Source organism: Eumetopias jubatus, unplaced genomic scaffold (genome assembly GCF_037043125.1).
Source record: "Eumetopias jubatus isolate StellerSeaLion01/CBP00866 unplaced genomic scaffold, mEumJub1_p1.0 scaffold_4, whole genome shotgun sequence".
Lineage (NCBI taxonomy): Eukaryota > Metazoa > Chordata > Mammalia > Carnivora > Otariidae > Eumetopias > Eumetopias jubatus.
Genome location: NW_028274810.1, coordinates 79,559,051 through 79,572,406, shown reverse-complemented (window position 1 = coordinate 79,572,406; position 13,356 = coordinate 79,559,051). Strand labels below are relative to the sequence as shown.

At 36.2% G+C, this 13,356-nt stretch overlaps 1 protein-coding gene across 1 annotated transcript in view; it reads left to right on the top strand.

The window, feature by feature from the left end:
• The window catches only part of LOC114217148 (protein argonaute-3), a 121,322-nt gene that overhangs the window by 517 nt on the left and 107,449 nt on the right, over positions 1 to 13,356 (top strand). The gene's annotated exons all lie outside the window — the stretch shown is intronic.

The window sequence follows — 13,356 nt, the reverse complement described above, 5'->3', positions numbered from 1 at the left end:
GCGATATTACTCTTTTTTTTTTCCCTCGGGTCTAGAAGGGTTTGTCGTCGCTTTTGTTATTCCGATTGAAGGTGTAACGGTGTGCGCTTCCTTTAACCGGGTTGTGTATCCCAAGGAGGCACTGGGTGTCGGCTCTCTTTCATCTCTTAGGGTAGTTGTGAAGCTGCATGGAGATAACGGTGGGAATTAAGTTTGAAATAGGTGTAAGCACAACGTCAAATGCAAGATGGCATTTCGTCCATCCCCGAGTTCTCTTCTGATGTTTGTGGCAGCATGGTATGTAGTTCCCGAGGATTTCGGAAATGTCATATTGGCCCGGATTACTGCTTACGTGAGGAGGTGGATCTTAAAATTGCTGACAATATTTTTTTTCATTCCCTATTCCCTAGAGAAGCGGTTATCATATTCCTGGAAATTTGGAATTTAAAAAAACTGCTTTCTCTCCTTCGGAAAACGGCAGTCTTAAGAAAAACTGCAACATGGGCAGTACTTACCTTGAAAAAGAAAAAACACTTTATGGTTCTGAAGTAATTAATTGAGAGATATAAAGTAGATGTTACATAATGGTTTGCTTTCCAAAAGATCATACTTAATATGTTAAATTTCTTAGTATGTTTTATCCAGACAGTAACACATTTATAAGTTAATTTTCAAAACATTGAGGTGGGGGGTGTCTTGTTACTGATGGGATCACAAGTTCCTGAATTTCAGGTCTCATTTTGCCAGTTTGGGAGGTACTTGAATATAAGGAAAACTTAAATAATAAAAGAAACCAGTGACCTAATGATAATAAAGGATCTGTTGGTTAGGTTAAGGCGTATAATTGTCAATAGAAGCAAACAGCACGAATTTGTAGAGATGGGATGGGGAGAGGGGATTACTGCAAGTTTTATTATATGAAATTTTCTCTAATCCTTTTCTCCCATTTCTCTTTTGCATGCTTCATTTTTTGGTCATATTTTCTTAAAAAGGGATTCTTTGTTTATAGATTGTGAAGAGTTTTATACTTTCATTTGTTTATCATTGATTTGTGTATTTCTGAAACTGTGCCCTGGCATTGTTTTTTAATTTTGTATCATACTGTTTAGTGAATATAATGATCTTCGGCTATAGGTGACTTTTACATAACTGTCCTCTTGTCAAGCCTGGAAAACAAAACATGAAAGTTAAATACTTTATTAATCACCCTGAGTTTTAAAGATAGTTTTTGTTCTTGTTTTTTAGTTTTTTTCTCTTTTGGGTTTTTCATATGAAATTTTGCCCCAATGTATGGACAACGTCTTAGAAAATATTTCTGAAGTCCAATCACCTAGCCAACTGGTCCAACTAGCCGCGTATGATTCAGTAAATGCTCCTGTGAATTCTTGAGCAATAGATCTAAGTTTTACATCTTTTTGCATATGCCACTGCTGAAATATATACCCGTTTAACTATCTTCACATCTGAGGAGGTAGAATTAGATAATATCAACCATATGCTTGGCCATCTTGAAACTAAAGTTTGCTCTTCAGTGCAGTTTATACATGATTAACTGTAGTCTAATAATGAAGATAAAGTATAATATGACTCAGAATTGTCATCATCAAAAACAAAATTTTCATTCTTCCTGAGACTTATGTAATTGTTATGCTGCATTGTGAAATTGAAAGCATAGTTGGGCAAAACATGCAACTGAGTTTTAAATCAAAAATTTGACAGGTACCAGGGTGCCTACCTGGCTTAGTTGGTGAGGCATGAGACTCTTGGTCTCAGGGTTGTGAGTTCGAGCCACACATTGGATGTGGAGATTACTTAAAAATAAAACTAAAAAAAAAAAAAAAAAATTTGACAGGTACATATTTTGGTTTAAAATATTTCAGACATTGGCGTGCCTTGTTCGCTCAGTTGGTAGAGCATGTGATACTTGATCTCATTTGTGAGTTTGAGCCCCACCTTGGGTGTAGAGATTACTTAAAAACACTTTTTTAGACATAAATGGTCTCTGGTAGTTTGTTGAGTAAATGTTGGATCTTTGCTCCAATTTTGTTCTAAGGGTTTTGTGTGTGTGTGTGGAGATTTTTAGGTATTACCTTATGACAGGATGTTTTAAATTCTAGTTGTTGAGAAGATACATAGAAAACTTAAATTACATTGGAGGACTTGGACTTAGGATACAAATTCTATGTAAGTGTTTCTTGGTGAATCATTCCTCACTAAAAGTTAGTATTTGTCCTCCTTTTTTGCATGTGATATTTTATTTTTTAGGGTGTCCTGTACATTGTACTGATTTAGAACTTTGTGAACTTTGATTTAACCAGAGAAGCTGGCACAGTTGGTTTTTAAATATAACAATAGTTTTGTTTCTGTGCCTATGACTCCTTGGTTAGAGGAACTTCTGATGAAACCCTGTTTTTTAGAGTTCAGTCACATTTGGACTAAAAGTATATGTTTTAATTAAGTGTCAATAGAAGCAGCAGCAATGTTCATTGAGATATCAGTTCTCCTGAGTAGCAGTGTTTTAGAACCTTACTACTCTAGTCTGTATGTTTAGGTGACGTCAGACTGTTGTTTAGGGCAGGAGGAATTGTACTCACCTACCAATGGAAGGTTTACTGTTACTTTAAATTAATGATATGCAAAGTGATTTGATATGTTTGGTAATTGTCTTATACAGTGTTGCAGCAGTGAATAGACCATGTTTCTTAGTGATACTTTTAAGTTCATGTTTGGATCTGCAAAGTGGTTTTAAGGCTCTGCATTTCTTTACTAATAAAAATCTAGGGTTGCCTGGATAGCTCAGTCCATTGTCTAAGTCTTTCCCAGCTCAGTCTTGGTCTCAGGGTCATGAGTTCAAGCCCCACGTTGGGCTCCACACGTGGAGCCTACTTGAAAATAATAATAAAATAATCTAGCAAAATCATTTGAGAACAAGTTCCAAAGGAAGAGAATTTGCATGTATGGAAACTAAGTTTGAATGAGATGAATAAAAGTTGTGGATTCAAAATACTAAAATATATAATGCCATTAGGTTCTCAGTTTAATGTTTAAAATAATCCTTTTTAGTCACTGTGGGATATGTTTTCTCACTTGTAGATTTTTGTCTTGAAGAAAAATTGTCAAAATGCTGCTCTGTCTGGAGGGCATGAATTTTGAACATGCAAAAGGTTTTTCTACTTGGTTGCCACTTAAATTTTAGTTTGTGCTGTTCTTGAGTGGCCACCATAACTTTTTCCTACTATTTGCTGCTCTTGACTGGCAGTGGGACTTAACAAAAATATGCAAGATTATTTTGATTTTTGTTTTAGAATTGAATTTCTCTTACAGTGATGGATTTTTTTTCCCCTGAGGGAAAATTGAAAAGGAGGCAAGAAACAACTTTGTTCTTCTAAACAAAGACTTAAAGGAGAAAAAGAACATATAAGTAACCCTCAAATGTAATTTGCTTAACCTGATGAAAACTTTTAAACGTTATCCATTATTCCATCACCCCGATCACTCTTTAAATTTCTAAGCCAGATTTCAAATAGTAAATCTCTATTCAAAAGAAGAAAAAAAATTAAGGAGTTAAGTAATTTAGGAAAGCTGCTAGAATGAATGAAATCATTTCAAGATGCTACTCCCTTTTGCTCTTTTGGAAAATTTTATGTACCAAGTTGTGGATTTAAATTTAGTTTATATTCAATAATGTTTTCCAGTGGGGACATTGTATTCGTTTGGTTCTATAAGCCTGGCCTGATAGCATGCAAAGAGGCCTGGGGCCCTGTAAAGGGGACATTTCCTGGAAGAGGTCTCTGTTGTATATGGAAAAACCGTAGTTCAGAATAGAATTCTTGCTAAACTGTCATAAACTATTGTATTCTAGTTGAAGACTGTTTCTTCATATTATAGCCATCTTTTTTCACATGGGTTCTTATAGTCTTAAAATATTTGAGGATCTACCTGAAAGGTGAAGTAATTATTTTGTCAATTTAACAAAACATTTTCTCTAATAATACTTAAAACTAAGATCTAAAGTAATTTATAAGTTTTTTGTTTTTTGTGGTTTTTTTTGATAGATGGGAGAATAAGGCAAGTGATAGTTCATTTTTGGGGATGGTAAAACTAAAAATATAATTTATTTAAGAATAGTATCCTTTCTAAACCTATGTAGTCTCAGTTTGTTGGGATAAACAGCATTCACCAGACATTCCTACTTCTAAATCAGTTGTCTAGGATACCCAATAGACCCCCATCCTTGGCTCATTAACAAAACAGATGTGAGAAAGAATATTGTGTGGTTTTTCAACCATAATGGTTATGCTGTTAGGATACATGAACAGCCTTTCTGTATTTGGAGTTTCTGTAGTTTTCTGCCATTATCTGTGTTAATATTAATAACTTTCTTTGGCTATCCATTGCTTTAAAAAAAAGTCTGTTGAGATTTAGCAAAACCATGTCACACAACTGATGTTTTCTCTTAATTTGAGCTTATTGTCATTTGATTACAATAAAAAATTATTTACATTATTCTGAAATAATAGTGAAATAATTTGGAAGAATTCTTTGTTTTGAATCAGCCAGTTTTTTCCTACATTGTTTCTAAGTTGTCAGGTTCTTGAGAAGTCAGAAGGTATCTACAATATAAACATGGGATATTTTTATGTTTTTCATTTGTGGAAGAAATTTTTCAAGAAAATGTTCTCAATTGTAGGCTTATATAATACTATTTTTGAGTCATTACCAATACTTGATATTTTAACTGATTTCTAAATCATCTAACAAAAGAAGTTCATTAGTGTATCTGAAATTTTTTTTTTTACAGGTAAGTCCAAACTTTACTTAAAACTACATCTTAAATTTAACTATACCAAACATCACAAGGGGAGGAAAAAAAATGACAAAAAAAAGGAAAGAAAGAAGAAAAACAAACAACCCCACATGTATCTGATTTTTTAAAAAAGGTTAAAGAATAGATTGCAAAATGGGCTTATACCTTAGCAATGAATTTTTCTTTTTTTTCCTTAAAAGAAACTTCTGGTTTCTAAATTAAGACTTGATTTCTATCCGTATATTTAACGTAAAAGTGGCATTCCTCTAAAATTACTCAAAAATTTTCTAAATTTTTTGCTTGGCTGATCACAGTTTTTCAGAAGCTACCCAACCTTTAATTATGAAATAAATCTCAAGGCATTTCCATAGTGCAGGACATACTTGGGTAATGTGCTCTCTTGTTTTCAAGGGGCAAAATGCCTTTTTAACAGTTCTTCAGTACTGCCATCTGAGCAATTTTACCCTCAGCAGGCTGAATTTCTACAAGTGATTATTTAGCTATAGTGAAATAATAAATGTAATATGGTAATAAGTGCACTGTTTGTACAGGTTCATTGAATGAATAGGTAGAATTAGTAGGTGGGGGGTTACCAAAATCTCATGCTAATGTTTAGTGCTTAGCCTTTTGTGGGTTTATGTAGTAAACAGGCATTTTATTATGTCGAAATTTGAAGCCAACACAATACATTTTTCTGAAACAAATCTAAATTTTTCCTGGGTATAAAAATATTTATTATTTTAAAGAAGCAAATAATACAGGAAAGTCTAAAATAGAAAGTGAAGGGGCACCTGGGAGGCGCAGTGGGTTGAGCCTCTGACTCTTGGTTTCGGCTCAGGTCATGATCTCAAGGTTATGAGATTGAACCCTGCGATGGGCTCCTCACTCGGTGGAGCCTGCTTGTGACTTTCTCTCCCTCTCTGCCCTTCCCCTTGTGCGCTCTCACTCTCTCTCGAATAAATGGATAAATCTTCAAAAAAAAAAAAAGAATAATATCTCATCCCTTGGATAAAACCATTGCACTGGGAGCACTGGGTGTTATATGCAAACAATGAATCATGGAACACTGCATCAAAAACTAATGATGCAATGTATGGTGATTAACATAACATAATAAAATAAAATTTGGGGGGGAGAAAAAAAACCATTGCTTATTTTTTTCTTGTATATCTTCCCAGACATCCATCCATCTCTCCATCCACCATATTAATTGTTTTTAACCTGTTTTTTCTACTCCGTAATGTGTCCTGGACATTTTTTCCATAATAATACTTATATTTTTACAGCAATGTGATAGTCTATACTCAGTACATATTTAATCAGTCTCATTGATGGTGGGTTAGGTTTCTTTCTTTTTTGTTTTTCATTATAAATAAGACTTTGGTAAGTATCCTAATATATATGTTTGTATAGTGGTCCAGTGATTGCTTTAGGATAAATTCCTGGAAGTAGAATTGTTGAAACAAGATGTATTATTCCATGAACATTGAAGCAGAAGTTCCCAGTGAAAATCCATTATTTTCATAATAGGCTCTAGTATAAGCTGTGGTTGATTTATTCACTGTTTTTCATCATTCGCATTTGCTGTAGGCTGTTATTTAGCTTTGGACTCAAAACTAGTACATGTTAGACTGTTAGGTCAGTGAACAACATACACACAAATATCCTTTGAACATGTATTGTTTTATTTTTGAGGTTTAATGTGGTTAGTTGATATTGGCCAGTACTTCCTATAACTACTAAAAGAAACATTTGAAGTGGAGAGAAGTTCCAGATAGTGCTTTGTATTTCTGTGTAATTATATCTCCAAATCTAGTGGGCAATATATGTATTTGTTAAAAAACTGAAATGTGTTTCACTGGAAGTATAATTTGTTGTAAGCAAATATATTGCTTCATTAATTTACATTAAAATATTTTTTGGATACTTGATGATTTTATAATAACTGTAGAGTTTGTTACATTCTTATTCATGAAACAATTTTGGTTTTTTGCCAGTTTGTATAAATAGCACCCGGCAAAATAATGGAAAAATTGGCAGTGTGATATAGTATATAAAGCATGGGTTGTAGAGACAAATCCTGGCTCTCAAATTAACTGACTTGATAATGATGTGTCATTGTAGATTCAGTGATTGTAACAAATATACCACTCTGATGTGGGGATGTTGATTGGGAGGCTTATGGGTATGTGTGGGCAGGAGGCATATGGGCAATCTACCATCTGCTTGATTTTGCTGTGAACCTAAAATTGCTGTAAAAAATGAAGTCTGGGGGTGCCTGGGTGGCACAGTTGGTTGGGCATTGTACTCTTGATTTTGGCTCAGGTCGTGAGATGGAGCCCCACATCAGGCTCTGTGCTCAGCGCAGAGGTGGCCTCAGAGATTCTGTTCTCTCCCCCCCCCTCTGCTCTTCCCCCTGCTTGTGTACACACATGTGCATGCTCTCTCTCTCTCTCTCTCTCTCTCTCTCTCAAATATATACAAATATATTTTTTTAAAAGTCTATTAAAAAAGTTAACTGTGACTTTGGGCTGTACATTTAATCTTCCTTAACATTAATTTCCTTGTCTGTACAATGGGATGGTAAAAAGAGTTTAAGTATGCAAATGAAATGGCACTTCTTTTCTTCCTATTTTTGGAGACTCATTTTATAGAGAATTGAGGATGTATACAAATAGGTAGAATTATGTAATAAACTACCATGTACCCATTACCCAAACCCAGCAATCATCAATCCACATCCAATGGTGTCCCTTCTAGTTTCCCATCCCTTGTATTTTTTTGAAGCATATTCTACCCATAATACATATCTACTAAGTATTTACAGAAGATACAGGCTTTTAAAATAAACCATAGTACCATTATCCCAGCAAAATAATAATAATCTGTATCAAATATCTAGTCAGTGTTCAAATTCCTACTTGTCTCAGCTATACTTTTTTTTTTTCACTTGTTAGCATTTAATGAACCTCCCCCAAACGTGTCTTCAAGCTACTGGAACGCAGGCGCCCCCGACACCCTTAATCTTCTCCTCTGCTCTTCTGCTGAAGAATTTGGCCTTCACGATGACAGGCTGTGTTGGGAGTTTTCACTTTCCCAAAACTTTGTAGTATAGTAGCCTGATCGCACCACATCAATGATAGGAGCAGCTCCAGTCTTGTTTTTGGCTGCATTTACCCGTGTCTACTCACTGACCAAGGTCCACAGTTTATCAAGGTTGACAGTTGGGCAGAAGCTCTGGTTCCTCTTTAAGTGGTAATGTCTCATACCAACTTTTTCAAAGTAACCTGGGTGATAATTTGTCGAAGTTGATCCTGTGGTGATGCATGCCACCAGCATTACCCCAGCCTCCTGGGTGCTTCCGGTGCTTGCCGATGCGGCCATGGCCGTGGCTCACTTGGCCCTGAAGTTTCTGGGTCTTCCTTAGTCTGGATAGCATGTCGGCAGCTCAGACGGAAAAGCTCAGCTATACTTTTTTTTAAAAAGTTTGCCTTTTATTTATTTTTTCATTTTTGAGTTCGGATCCAAGTAAGTTTCACAGATTGTGATTGTCTTTTTTAAATTCCAGTATAATTAATGTACAGTGTTATATTAGTTTCACGTGTGCAATATAGTGATTCAACAATCTATACATTACTCAATGCTCATCATGATAAGTGTACTCCTAACCCCCTTCACCTATTTCACCCTCCTCCCCTCTCGTAACCACCAGTTTGTTTCCTATATTTAGGAGTCTGTTTTTTTTCTCTTTTTTTCTTTTGTTTTGTTTTGTTTCTTAAATTCCATGTATGTGTGAAATATGGCATTTGTCTTTCTCTGACCTGTTTCACTTAGCATTATACTCTCTAGATCCATCCATGTTGTTGCAAATGGCAAGATTTCATTCTTTTTTATGTCTTAGTAATATTCCATTGCAATGGCGTGTGTGTGTGTACACATTCCACCTCTTTTTTATCCATTCGTGATTGATATGTCTTTTAAGTGTCTTTTAATCTATAAGTTTTCTATCCTTCCCTCCCCCACCCCCCCATGTAGTTTATGGATTGTTTGTCCTTTTAAACTTATCACAGTCTGGATTTTGCTGGTTTCATCTTCATTGTGTAATTTAACATGTTCCTTTCAATTTACTGTTAATTGCTAGGACCTAAAGTCTTGATCATGTTCAGGGCATTCTTTTTTTTTTTTTTAAGATTTTATTTATTTATTTGACAGAGACACAACGAGAGAGGGAACACAAGCAGGGGGAGTGAGAGAAGGAGAAACAGGCTTCCCGCGGGCATTCTTTTTGAACTTATTCCAGTCAATTTTTGGTTCCCATCGCTTTGCTGGAATTGCTCTTATCAAGGTCAACACAGAGTTTGCTAAACCCAGTAGTCAATTCCCAAATATTCATTTTATTTGACTTCATTTGATTAAATTGCTTACTTCTTGAAACACTTTTTTTTAGATTTATTTATTTAATTTTTAGAGAGAGAAAGCAGAAGCAGGAGGGGGAGAGGGAGAGAAAATCTCAAGCAGACTCTGCACTGAGTGTGTAGCCCGACACAGGACTCAGTCTCATGACCCTGAGATCACAACCTGAGCTGAAACCAAGATTTGCATACTTAACTGACTGCACCACCCAGGTGCCCTGAAACTTTTTTCCGTTTCTTCCTGGGTACCACTCTCTCCAGGTTCTCCTCAACCTTACTGGATATCACTTTTCTGCCTCCTTTGCTATGCCCTCTTCATTTCCCCAGTCTCTAAACATTGGGAGTATTCCAGGGCTTAGTGTTCTTCTGTATCTTACCACAGTTTGGGTAATCTCTAGTCCAGTGGTTTCAAACACCATTACTATGCCAAGGACAGTCACATTTATTTCTCTAGCCTGGACCTCTCCCTTGAACTTTATACCAGCCAACTGCTTGCTAGACACCTCGTTGTATAAACACATCAAACTTAGCATGTCCTAAAAATTCTCTTGATTTCCTCTCCAAACTTGCTCCAGTCACTGAGTCTTCTTAACTCAGTAAATGACACTTCCATTCTTTTAGTTGCTTAGACCAAAAAACAAAACCAAACCAAAACAACCCTTGAGAGCTCTTTTCTCTCAAACCGCACGCCTAATGCATTAGCAGTTCCCTCAGGTCTACCTTGTAAATATTTTCCACATCAGCGTTATTCCCCAACTGCTACCACCTCACCCCTAGCCAACATTATCCTTTGCTTGGACAATCAAGTAGCCTACTAACTGGTCTCTTTGCTTGTACCTTTACGTGTAGTTTCTTCATGCAGCAGCCAGAGTGATTGTTTTAAAAATAAATTCAAGTCAGATCATAATGCTTCTTGACCCTTTGTTGATTTCTTATGTCTCAGAATACAATCCAAAGACCTCCTCATGGTTTTCAAATCCTGTATGATCTGATTTCCCATTCTCTCTCTGACCTCATCTCTTATTCTCTTCTTGCTCACTGTGCTTCAGGCATAGTGATTTCTTTGCTGTTCAACAAGCAAGCTTCTGCTTTTTCCTTTATTCTTCGGTGTATATACTTGACTGTGTTGGGCTACACACTCAGTGCAGAGTCTGCTGAAATGTTCTTCCAGATGTCCACATGACTCTTTTTCTCACTTCCTCCGTTTTCTGCCAACTTGTCACCCTTCTAAAGAGGCCTTCTTTGACAAACCCATCAAATAATTACCTATTCTGTTCCAACCGCCACTTTCTCTCCCCTTAACATATTTTATTTTATTTATTGGGGGGGGGGGGCTGTGAGGGGCAGAGGGAGAGGGGAAGAGAGGATCTTAAGTAGGTTCCATGTCCAGCGCAGAGCTTGATGCAGGGCTCTGTCCCACAACCCTGAGATTACCTGAGCCAAAATCAAGAGTCAGATGCTTAAGTGACCGAGCCACCTAGGCGCCCCGTCCCCTTAATGTATTTTATTTTTCTTTATAGCACTTAGTCCTACCTGACTAGCAAAAAAGAAGTACAATCTAATCTGCCTATCCAACCCTTCCATAAAGCTTCATGAAGAGCAGCTCTTTATTAATATTATTAAAATTATTGTTCATGGGCGCCTGGGTGGCTCAGTTGGTTAAGCGACTGCCTTCAGCTCAGGTCATGATCCTGGAGTCCCGGGATCGAGTCCCACATCAGGCTTCCTGCTCAGCAGGGAGTCTGCTTCTCCCTCTGGCCCTCTTCCCTCTTGTGCTTTCTATCTCTCATTCTCTCTCTCAAATAAATAAATAAAATCTTTAAAAAAAAATAAAATTATTCTTCACCTGAACCTCCAGCTTGACAGTTGGAGGCAATGATTTGTTGAACAAATTAATGAGTCAATGAATGAATGACTTAATAAATGATAGACTTTCAGCAGATGTTAGTTTGTAGTAGCGTAGTGGTATAATGGTGTTGTGTAATGGTAGGCTCTGAATCAGATCGACTATTTGCAAATCCTGGCTTTGCCACTTTTTAACTGTGATAATGGTTTTTAATCTCCCTATGCCTCAGTTTCCTCATTATAATATAGTATCTGCCTCAAAAGTTATGTTGCAAGAAATCACATAATATATTTCTAGTATTTAATAATAAAGGTAGGGGTGCCTGGGTGGCTCAGTCAGTTAAGTGCCAGACTCTTGATTTCTGCTCAGGTTGTGATCTCAGGGTCATGGAGATTGAGCCCCACCTGGGGCTCTTGCTCAGCAGGGAGTCTGCTTGAGATTCTTTCCCTCTCCCTCTTCTCTCTGTACCTCCCGCTCATGCACATGTGCTCTCTCTCTCTAAAATAAATAAATCTTTAAAAAAATATTTAACAGTAAATGTAGCTATTGTTAATGTTAACTTTCCTTAAGTATTAAGATGGAATATCCCTCCCAATATATTAGGAACTACTTAAAGCAAATAACTGTGACTTATTAATTAATCTATGTATCTATAAAAACTTGAACATAATAATTGTTCAGTAAATATTTAAAGTAGATAAATGACCTTTTATGTTTTTTATTTTCTTCTAAGTTTTATTTATTTAAGTGATCTCTACACCCAACACGGGGCTCAAACTTATGACCCTGCGATCAAGAGCTGTATGCTCCTCTGACTGAGGCAGCCAGGTGTCCCTGTGTTTTTGGTTTTTTTAAAAAATATCTATGGGGGCAGTGAGTTTCATAAGAGAATGGGGTGTATAGGAAGAGTAAAATACTATTTTTAAGCCAATCGTAATCACTTGTAAATAAAATAGCAGAAAGTTATTTTTTAACACATAAAAGGTATTTTAAAATTGTAATGCCTAATGCTAGAGAGGGTAAGAGAGAGAGATCTAGTGATAATAATGTGTACACTTGCTAGTTTGGCAGTAAATATCAAGAGTCAGAAACATTTTTGTTCCTACCCTTTGATTTGGTAAGTCTACTTCTGAAATTGATATGAAGGGGAAAAAAGTTCTGTATACTGTTTCCCTCTCTACCTCCCTTCATATACTAGGTGCTTAATTCAGGGAAGTGCACTTAGTGTATTGTGTGACCTGTTGTAGATGCTTGTTAGTATTTGTTAAAGAACTGTTTTTTTTTTTTTATTAACTTAAAGCCAAGCACATCTAGAATGCATAGATTTTTGTTTTAAGATTTTATTTATTTCACAGAGAGAGAGGGGGTGTGTGAGCGCACAAGCAGTAGGAGCGGCAGGCAGAGGGAGAAGGAGAAGCAGGCTCCCCACTGAGCAAGGAGCCCGATGTGGGGCTCGATCCCAGAACCCTGGGATCATGACCTGAGCTGAAAGTAGACGCCTAACCGACTAAGCTACCCAGGTACCCCTAGAATATATAGTTTTATGTCATTTTTAAAATAAGACAGCTGAACATACCTCAACATAATAAAGGCCATACATGATAAGGCCACAGCCAATATCATATTCAGCAGTGAAAAGTTTTCCTCTAAGGTCAGGAACAAGACAAGGACGCTGACCCTTGCCACTTTCATTCAACATGGTACTAGAAGTACTAGCCAGAACAATTAGGCAAGAAGAAGAAATAAAAGACATCCTAATCTGAAAGGGAGAAGTAAAGTTGTCACTATGGGCAAATGACATATATAGAAAACCTGAAAGACTCCACCAAAAAACTGTCAGATCTCATAAATGAATTCAATAAAGTTGCAGGATATAAAATCAATATACAAAAAATTTGTTATATTTTTGTACACTAAGTAATCTATCAGAAAGAGAAATTAAGAAAATAGTCTCATCTTCAGTTGAATCAAAAAGAACAAAATACCTAGGATTAAATTTAGCCAAGGAGGTGAAAAACATGTGTAGTGAAAACTGTAAGACATTGATAAAAGAAACTGAAGACAACTCAAATAAATGGAAAGTGCTCATGGATTGGAAAAATTAATATTGGAAAAATGTCCATACTGCCTAAAGCAATCTGCAGGTTCAGTATAATCCCTGTCAAAATTCTAATGGCATTTTCCACAGAAATAGAACAAACAATTCTAAAATTTGTATCAAACCACAAAAGACCACAAATAGCCCAAGCAATCTTGAGAAAGAACAACAAAATGGACACATCATGTTCCCTGATTTCAAGCTATATTACAAA